The sequence below is a fragment of the Enhydra lutris genome, unplaced genomic scaffold (assembly GCF_002288905.1).
Source record: "Enhydra lutris kenyoni isolate GAN:26980312 unplaced genomic scaffold, ASM228890v2 scaffoldscaffold10, whole genome shotgun sequence".
Lineage (NCBI taxonomy): Eukaryota > Metazoa > Chordata > Mammalia > Carnivora > Mustelidae > Enhydra > Enhydra lutris.
The window spans coordinates 8,027,798-8,038,149 of record NW_019154094.1 but is presented as its reverse complement, the minus strand read 5'-3'; the positions used below and the strand labels follow the sequence as shown (position 1 = coordinate 8,038,149).

Sequence of the window (10,352 nt, the reverse complement as noted above, 5' to 3'; positions counted from 1 at the left end):
GGTGAGAGGCTGTTATCCTTGCTCGTGACATAAGAGGCCTCCAGTCAGCCTGTCCTTTCAGAGACCACCTGCTCTAGCAGATGGGGAGGGCCGAGGAGTTTCCTTTCTCCACTGAACAGAAAATATTGTTGCTGTTTGAGGGCCCTCACCAACCTCCAGTGCTGTTTGCAAACTGTGTGGGGGAGGTTTTCTTGGGAAGAATCTGGAACTTTTGCACTGAAGTGAGAGTTGGTGCAGACTTGAGAACCCAAGGAAGGATGGGTATGGAGGGATTATGGTAGCCCCCTTCTGACGGGGTCTTCCCATTTATTCCTAATCTGTTTCTTCTGGTTTCTTGGCTCTCAGCCCTCCCAATGCTGAGCTGAGTTGAGCTCTTGCACACAGCCAGGTGGCCTACAACAACTTGCAGGAATGCAGGTTCTGTTGGAGGTGGGGCTAGGTCACTCCCCTTGCCTGGCCTGGAATCAGGTCTCAGGTTACTGCCAGCTCTCCAAGAGGACCTCCTCTCTGGGTAGAGGTTACCTTTACTGAGATATCCCTAAATTCTTTCAATCTCTCCCCACTGCCAAGTCTGTGGACCCAAGCCCTCTCAGGGCAGTGGAGGATTCCTTTCCTAAGCCAGTTATGCTGTCCCAGGTCAGGGAAGATGCCAAGTGACTTTCATAGGAAAAACCCGCTTCATGGTGCTCCTGGCAAAGTGAGGGTGTTCTAGCTGGCCCCAGGGACAGCAACCTGATAGCAGGCTGTTATTGGAAGTGGTTACAGGCCAACTTTCCTGAGCATTCAACCAGGTCTAAGGGCTCATTGTTATCCTCGTTTTATAGATGGGGCAACTAAGTCTCAAAAGTCACATAACTAGCTAGTTCTGGCACTTGATGTGGTTCTAGACTATGTGATTGCATTTGAGCTCCTAACCCTGAAGCCAAGCTCAGAGTTAGGTGCTCTGTATGAGGAAGAAGGGATAACCATTTTCCCAGGACTCACAGTCTCTGAGAGGTATCATGACAATCTAGGGCAAAAGCGGTGTCAGGTACTCAAGACAAGACGCTCTAGGGCAGAAAGAGGAGTTTCTGTTTTGTGCCAGGTTTTGTGCTGGGCACTGAACTCAAGGCGGCATAAAGATGAACGTGGGCAATGGGCCAGGGACTGCTTGGGGTTAGCACACATGGCTGCACCTTGTCACTGATGAGAGGCAAAGCTGGGGAAGCCGTTGGGAAGGGAGTATTATGCTTTGAAATCAGTAGGAGGAGGTACGAGATCCCGTGCCTCCATTTCCAGAGGTGGCGTGACCCTGGCCAGGCCTCCCCCTCTGAGCCTCAGTTTCCTCACCAGTAAACCTAGACAACAAGCCCTCTCTTCCAGGGTGGGTGACCAAAAAAGCATATAGCACACAGCAGGCGTTTCCTAATTGTGTGCGAGTGTGTGGGAACACGTTGTCGGCTCCGCAAAAAGGCTGCACACGCAAAAAGGCCAAGGGCGGTAGAGCCTCAAGAGTCGCCAGCAAAAGCTCTGCCGCCAGCAACTCTGGGAACGGCGCGCATGCGCCAGCCCTTGCCGTCACAGTCACGTCCTGAGGCGTTCGGCAAGCGCCGTGAGAGGCAGGCTCTGACGGACAGGCCGATTGACCTGTCATCGAGAAGCACTCTCCAAGGCGTCGGACGAAGAGGCTGTTGATTGGAGACATCCTCAGCTGGGGCGGGTTCTTCGCCGTCCTGGTTACTATGACGCCCGGCCCCCGCCCCCTCGGCTGGCCGCCATCTTGTTGTTGATCCGTACCCAGTGGGCAGCGCCGGGAGCTGGACCGAGCGGCCGGTGCGGGGCCGCTGCTGCGGGGCTCATCCACCTGCGTTGCCTGCCGGGGGCGGGCCGAAACCTGGAGGCCCGGGGGGCCCAGCTCCCGTGGGGAGCCGTGGGCGCCCGCTGCCCGGGCCGGGCCGGTGAGTGACAGGAGCCGGGCCGAAAGACCGGCCTGACGCCGGCGGGGCGGGCGGCGGCGGGCACGGGGTTGGAGCGGGCGCGCGCGGGGCCGGGGCATCCGCCAAGCACCGCTCGCACCACTCGAGCGTCCTGACCGGCTGCCGGTGGAGCCTCCCAGAAGCCAGCGCCGAGGCCGGTGGACGGCCGCGGGGAGAGGTCTGAGAGCCCTGCGCCCAAAGGCCGGCCGGTGGTGGGGTAGCGGGAAATTATTTTCTCTGACCCGCACCGCTGAAACGTGTCCATTGCCCGCCTGGTGCTCCTGAGTGAAAAACACACACCTGCCTCTTTCTTAGAGTTGTTCTTGCGAGTGTTTTTCACTTAGTTGAGAACTAAGACTAGACGAAGCAGGCTAAAGCCCCCCACGAACCCAGGCAGGCCAGTGTCAGGGCCCTGTGATTCTGGCAGAGCTGAGGCTCTGCCCAGCGCCTGCCTCCTGTGCTCCTTGGAGCTCAGTGTGTGTTTCTTCCTGAAGAGCCTGCTTAAATAAGTCCATGATGCCCGAGTTTTATTTTGGAACACAATTTCCCTAGTTTCTGACCGTTTTTTGGACTTGTGGTAAGGTCTTTTTGCTCTAGAAGAAAGTGAATATTATGGTGATGACTTTGTTTTATCTCCTAAAGAGGTAGATGTTCTGCCCGTGTCATCAGGAGACAAAGGAAATGTAGGACTGTGTTAGAATCAGAAAAGGAAATGAAACTTATCTTTGTCGTTGTGGATGGTATGGAATTGTCAGATTAACTTTTAAGAGACTAAATGTATCTTGCCCAATGAAAACATTGTCAGGCCCCTTTCCTGTGAGGTTGGGAGGGTTACAGACCATGGGCAAGGTGTGCAGGTCTAGGAAGAGTTCTGAGTGCTCCAAAACACGATGCTCTTTCCTGGTGGTCCCTTGGCTCCTTGGCACAGGCTCCTTGTATGTGGTTGTACAAAAAACCTGAATGAAGTAAGTCAAGCAACAGTACTTTGTGTGCTTGTGTCAGGATCCTGTCATCCTTGAATGTTTAATTTTGAAAGAAACCAGCTCCTTCATCAGGAGGTCCTTTTGGAGAAGATACTGAACCAGAGGAGGCTGGCGGCCTGTTGCTGTAGTCTTACTTGTGAGAACACAACGATTGTTCCTTGTATTTATGTAATTTACCTGTAAATGTCAGCGCTTTTAACTATTATGAGCAGTAGACACACTTGGTGAGACTGGAGATCCTACACTGAGGTCAGAAACTGCTGCAGGCTTATGGGATGAGATCCGATGTCCTAACCTGGCATTCAAGGTGCTGCCACTCAGCTGGCCCCAGCCCACCTCTCCAGGGCTTATTCTAATCCCCATTAGCCAAATGATTTGCTAGACATTCCATACACGATAGGTACTTACACAGTTCTCTTGCCAGCCAAATGCAGTGGCTTTTGCTTCTCTTTGGGATACCAGTTCTTCTTCATCTCCACTTCTCTTTTCTCCAGAGTCCAGCTCAGGTCCTCTTTATGAAACAGTCCCCAGACATTCCAGTCCTTGGGGGTACTCTGATGTGCAGTAGCATTATTGCCCTTATACAAAAAAAAAACAAAATAGTATTTGCTCTTTTTTTTTTTTTTTAAAGATTGTATTTATTTGACAGAGAGATCATAAGTAGGCAGGCAGAGAGAGGAGGAAGCAGGCTCCCTGCTGAGCAGAGAGCCTGATGTGGGGCTCGATCCCAGGACCCTGAGATCATGACCTGAGCCGAAGACAGAGGTTTAACCCACTGGCCACCCAGGTGCCCCTAGTATTTGCTCTTTTAAGAATTTTTTTTTTTTGTTTTCTCTAAGACCTAACCCCTCTCCTACTATAGAGACTGTATTTTTATGTCTTGCATTACATGTAGTAGATGAGAACTAAATGTTTACAAGAGTGTTATATTTGAGTTCAGAACACCTTCTGTATTTAAACAGGGAAATGGACGGAATAAACCCATAGAAATGGGGATTTGGTGGTCATGGAATCGCCACCTCTTACTGTGCCCGAAGTGCTTGCATCTCCAGTGCCTTATGGAGGCCCATCCTCAGTGCTGCAGGACAGAGGCAGAACTTGCTCAAAGTGCAGAACTGAAGCCTGAAAACAGAGTAATTCTGCCTCTCAGAAGGGGCTGTGTGGTCCATCCCCTTCCTGGCTAAGATCCAGTATTGATTCTTGGGAAACATGCGTTGGGTGAACATAGCACTGGATGCTGACATTCTTAGACATTCTTCTTGGTTGGATCTTGTTCTCACTGCCACCTTGGACTGCTGTAAATGTGTCAGTATTATATCCTTCAGTGCTACCCTGAGACTATGGGGAGCCGTGATGGGAGAGCTGGGGAAAAGCTGCACAGTACACTCTGTCTCAGGCTTGGACAAGGGAGCAGTTGGGGATTTTGTGTGTTTGTGCCACTCGATCTTTGCTTTTGCCCCCACTTTAAATTAGATTTTATTTTTCCTCCCCTATTACAGCAGGATTGGAGCAATGGATTCTCAGTGAGACAACCTAAGATATCTTGGTTCTTTTATGAAAAGTGATAGATCAAGACTTTCATTTGCTACTATGGTTTGAAGTTGCACTTATGTAGGAGGCATTGCAATGAGTTTTGATGGGAAAATGTGTTCTCTTGAGGGCTGGATCTCCGTTAGGGACTTTGTTTTATTGAGTGCTTAGCAAATTTGCTGCTGATCTCTTCTGTTAAGGTTTCATTTGCAGGAGGGAGTTGGGATCATTTACTCCTGTCCCTTCGTTTTATAGAAGGTGGGCAGTCTAGGTGAGTAGTCTAGGACTGGACTCTCTCTCTCTCTCTCTTTTTTCTTTTTTAGTAAAGATTTTATTTACTTATTTTACAGAGAAGACAGCGCATTAGAGGGGGAGTGGCAGAAGGAGAGGGAGAAGTAGGCTCCCCACTGAGCAGGGAGCCCAATGCAGGACTTGGCCTGGGATCACGACCGGAGCTGAAGTCAGACACTTAACCAGCTGAGCCACCCAGGTGCCCCGACTGGACTCTTTTCAAGTTTAAAATTTGATGTCCATGCATAAAAGCAGTTTGAAGAACATAAAAATCTGGTTGTGTTAGGATTGAATGAACACTTATGAACGACTTATTCTGTAATTGAAAAATCAGGTAATGACAAGTGTTGGTGAGGATGTGGAGAAATCAGAGCCTTCATACACAGAGATTGGTGTGAATGTAAAATGATGTAGTCAGGGAGGAGTTGGGCATTTTGTATATTTGTGTTTGTGGGTCTGTGCCTTTGTCAGGATTTGGAAAAGAGTCTGGCAGTTCTTTAAATGGTTAAATAGTTACCCTATGACCGACAAATCCCACTCCTAGTTGATCTACCCAAGAGAAATGAAAACATGTCCACACAAAAACCTGTATATGAATGTTCATATACAGTGTTATTTACAATAGCCAAAGGGGGAAACAATTCAACTGTCTTTATCAGTTGGTAATGCATAAATAAAGCATATATACATACAATGAAATATTATTTAGCAACAAAAAAGAATGAAGTACTGATACATACCGCAACATGGATGAACCTGGAAAACACATGAAGTGAAGGAAGCCAGACACAAAAGATCACATATTATATGATTCCATTTATACGAAATATCCAGAATAGGCAAATCTATAGAGATAGGAAGTAGATTAGTGGTTGCTTAGGGCTTGGAGGTAGATGATAGGGGAATGATAGATAAGGTTACGGAGTTTCTTTTTGAGGTAATGAGTATGTTTAAAATTGTAGTGATGGTTGTGCATGTCTCTGAATATACTAAAAGCCATTGAACTGTGCACATTAAATAGGTGAATCGTATGATTATAACTCAAAGCTGCTATAAAAAATAACTTAGGTGGGTAATTATATTCACTAGTTCAAAGAAAGATAATATATAAGTAACAAGGAGAAATAAAAAAGGATCATCCTTTAACTTCCCTGTGTTTTAGTGTATAAGCAGGCTTTTCCCCCCCTCTGTCTTTAATTTTTACAAAAATGAAGTAATGCTGTACATCCTGACTTGTACCTTTTTGCAGTCAGCAAGATATTATATAAACATTTGTGTTGGTCAATGATGCATTTACATCACTGGCTAGCTGGCAACAAATTTTGGGAGGTGGAATGTAAAGGCATTGAATAGAAAGGACCTAGGGTGATCTAGCAAGCACAGGTCTTATCTAAAGGGTCACTGTTGTTCAGTTACAGCCAGTTGTGTTACCAGATCTTGTGGATTTTTTTTTTTTTAAGATTTTATTTGCTTATTTATTTGAGAGAGAATGAGTGAGCGAGAGAGGGAGACCACAAATTGGAGGGGAGGGACAGAGGAAGAGGAGAAGCAGACTCCCTGCCGGGCAGGAAACCCAACATGGGGCTCCATCCCAGAACCCCAACATGGGGCTCATTCCCAGAACCCTAGTATCCTGACCTGAATTGAAGGAAGCTGCTTAACTAACTGAGCTACCCAGGTACCCCTTGTGACTTTTTTTTTTTTTTTTAAGAAAACAAGAAATCTGAATTTTTATGTGAAGTTTCATGATTTTTTTAATTTGGCAATGAATTAAGAAAATTTGAGCACCAGCCCCTTAGCTGGTGAAAGAAAACCCTTTGCAGATCAGAAATGGCAAAAAATTTGAATTGCCTGTTGTGTCCATTCCCAGTGGACAAGGTGACACTCTGCCTTCTGCTCCAGCTTTAATATTGTAAACAAGTGTCCTTTTCATGGTCTGTTTAGTGCCATGGTTTTTCATATTTTTGTGTTTTTTGTTGGGAATTTTGCCTTTTTTTGGGGGGGGGGGGATTTTGCTGTTTAAAATGTCTCTCAAGTGTAGTGCTGATATGCTGTTAATCTTCCTAAGCAGGAGAAGGTTGTGATGCCCCTTATGGAGAAAATACGTGTATCAGATAAGTTTCGTTCGACATGACTCACAGTACTGTTGGCTGAGAGTGCAGTATTAATGTGGCAACAATATCCAGTAGTCCCCCCTTATCTGCAGGGGATCCTTTCCAGGACCCCCAGTGGGTGCCTGAAACGGGGGATGTTACTGAACCTTGTATGTGCTATGTTTTTGCTTATACACACATATCTGTAATAAAGTTAAATTTACAAATCACTCACAGGAAGGGACAGTAATAACGAATAATATAGTAGGACAATTATAACAACATACTGTAATAAAAATTACACGAATATTGTCACTCTCTCACAGTATCTTCTTATACTCACCCTTATGATGATGTGAGATGATAAAATGCCCGTGTGATGAGATGCAGTGAGGTGAATGATGTAGGCATGGTGACGGAGTGTTAGGCTACTACCGACCTGATGACCATATCTTAGGAGGAGGACCATCTGCTCTGGACCGTGGTTGACTCTGAGTGATTGAAACTGTGCAAATCAAAAAACAATGGATAAAGGGGGACTAGTGTATATTAAACTATCTTTAAACAGAAACATATAGGGCACCTGCATGGCTCCAGCGTTGGCGTCTGGTTTTGGCTCAGGTCATGATCCTAGGGTCCCGGGATCGAGCCCTGCATCAGACTCCCTGCTCGGCCGGAAGCCTGCCTCTCCCTCTGCCACTCCACCTGCTTGTGTTCCCTCTCTCTCTGTGTCTCTCTCTGTCAAATAAATTACTAAAATCTTAAAGAAAAAATAAACAGAAACATACATATAAGGTTGTATATTATATGTATGTAGCTCTGGAAGGTTGTGAATTGATCGGTTGACAAAAATTTGACTAAAAGCTCACAGAAACCTAACCCTGTATTTCCCTTAGTAGTGGCAGCTTGATATTTGCTAACTTGGTGTTAGCAGTGACTTAGCATAGAACTACTGAGAATAATGAGAAGTCTTTTTGTATCTGGCTTCTTTTGCTTAGTAGGAGTTTTTGAGGTTCATCCATTTTGTTGGGTTCCTTTTTATTCCTGAACAGTATTTTCTCTTACGGTTATACCATTTGCTGATGGGCATGTGAGTTGTTGCCAGTTTGGGACTATTATGAAGAGAGATGCAATAGATGTCCTTGTACAAGTCGGTGTGTGTACAAACCATTTCTTTTCAGTATACATCTGAGAGTAGAATGGCTCTGACTCCCAGACTACATCAGTGGGACAGTTTCAGGAAAAGTTAAAAAGCAGTCCTATGGGCCTTGGGCCCTGGGCCCAAGTTTTGTTGTTATTCCTCCATTATAGTTCTCCGCTCCAGGCTTAATTTTCTGGTTTTACCTGATTTCCGTATCTACCTATACTGAGTTAAGAACTAATGATACTCCATTGAGGTGGCAAATTGAAGTAACCAGGAACTATTTATTACAAGTGGACACTAGATTCTAGATGGAGGAGGTCTGTTTGCTTTAGAACTTATATCAGTGCTTGTCATGCTTCTGGATTTCTTTTTGGGGGGGTTAGGGGAAGAGTGAGTACACATACAAATGGGGGAGAGGAAGAGAGAATCTTTTTTTTTTTTTAATTTTACTTTATTTAAAATTTTTTTTTTTCTTTTTTTAGATATTTATTCATTTGAGAGAGAGAGAGAGAGCAGAAGCAGGGGGAGAGGCAGAGGGAGAAACAGGCTTCTCCGCTGAGTGGAGAGCCTGATGCAGGACTCGATCCCAGGACCCTGAGACCATGACCTGAGCTGAAGGTAGATGCTTAACCGTCTGAGCCACCCAGGCGTCCCTATTTTACTTTTTTTAAAAAAAGATTTTATTTATTTATTTGACAGACAGTGGGAGAGGGAACACAAGTAGTGGGGGAGTAGGAGAGGGAGAAGCAGGCTTCCTGCTGAGCAGGGAGCTCGATGCAGGTCTTGGTACCAGGACCCTGGGATCATGACCTGAGCCGAAGACAGATGCTTAACAACTGAGCTACCCAGGCGCCCTGAGAGAGAGAGAGAATGTTAAGCAGGCTCCATGCCCAGTAAGGAGCCTGGCATAGGGCTGAATTTCATGACCCTGAGATCATGACCGGAGCTGAAGTCAAGAGTCAGACGCTTAACCAACTGAGCCACCCAGGTGCTCCTGGATTTCTGCTAATTGATGCAGACCAGGAAGTTTCTTCATTCACAGTGTTCACAGAATTCGTCCTTCATCTCTCTATGGAGCCTGACCCTGGTGATTTTTGCCTTTGCAAGTGTTCAGTCCAGTTGCCACAGTGGACACTGCTTCTTTAGTCTATGAGTCATGTGGCATTTATTTTGCTACTTTAAAACGTTGCATGTGAATTTTAATTTTAATTCACATGCAACATTTTAAAGTTTGAAGCTTCTTTGTCTGATAATCTCCCATGTGTAGTGTTAGAAAATTGGCACCAAAGAGAGGGTCATCTAAGGGTTCTAGATTTTCATTTCTGAGAGCAGCACACAGTGCTTTTGATGTAGAGTGTTCATCCCTTAAATCCATCCACACCCACACCCATTAAAAGTCATTTCCACATTTTGCCTATTCCTAGGTCTGTTTGGCATATTGCATTCTGTTTCACCATTGACCTCTTGGGCCAATGGTCAGTGACTAGTTTCTTGGTTATCAGAGTCCTCTTTTAAAGCTTCCCAAATCTCTTAAAGAAGTAAATTGATTCTAATGGAGCTGCTGAAATGGTATGTTCTTGATGGAAGGTAAGGTCGGGATTTAAGAGGAATGAAACTTTCATGTGGCAGTTGGTTGAAGTAAGAAAATTAACTTTTAAAACTAACCTTCTTTCTTTTCTTTCTTTCAATTTTATTTATTTGATAGAGACACAGTGAGATAGGAAACACAAGCAGGGGGAGCAGGAGAGGGAGAAGCAGGCTTCTTGCAGAGCAGGGAGACTGACGTGGGGTTCGATCCCAGGACATGGTCCTGGGATCCTGACCTAAGCGGAAGGCAGACGCTTAACAACTGGGCCACCCAGGCGCCCCAAAACACTACTACTTTAGAGGGCATTTTATTAAAAATATTAAGTATCTTTATTTATTTATTAAAGATTTTTATTTATTTGAGAGCAAGCTTAAGAGCACAAGCTGGGAGAGGGGCAATGAGAGAGGGAGAAGTAGACGCAGGGAGCCCCAGGACTCTGAGATCATGACCTGAACGGAAGGCAGATGCTTAACTGACTAAGCCATCTAGGTGCCCCAGTGTCTATATTTATAGTTCACTGTAGTTCTTATAGTTTGTTGGGAGAGAACCAATATATGAAATTCGTCTCACTTGATTGGGATCTTTATTTCCTGGTGTGCCTGTTTTTCTTTTGAATAACTAAGTGGATGAGAAAATTCTTTTTTAACAGCTCCACGAGACAAGCAGTAGTACATTCAGTTTACGGTGGAGGAAAATGAGAATAACACATTTAGGCCACAGAGCTAGGGAGTCTCAGTGCTCGAACAATGCCCATGCCTCATCAATGCT

At 45.5% G+C, this 10,352-nt stretch overlaps 1 protein-coding gene across 2 annotated transcripts in view; it reads left to right on the top strand.

Moving 5' to 3' along the window:
- The first annotated feature begins 1,763 nt into the window (after positions 1-1,763).
- LOC111144093 (inositol hexakisphosphate kinase 1) overlaps positions 1,764-10,352 on the top strand; it is a 63,866-nt gene continuing 55,277 nt past the window's right edge. The window contains exon 1 of one of the 2 annotated variants that reach the window (XM_022498203.1): positions 1,764-1,937. The gene's annotated coding sequence lies outside the window, so the exon portion shown is untranslated. The remainder of the gene's footprint in view (positions 1,938-10,352) is intronic. The other variant, XM_022498204.1, reaches the window with a different exon arrangement.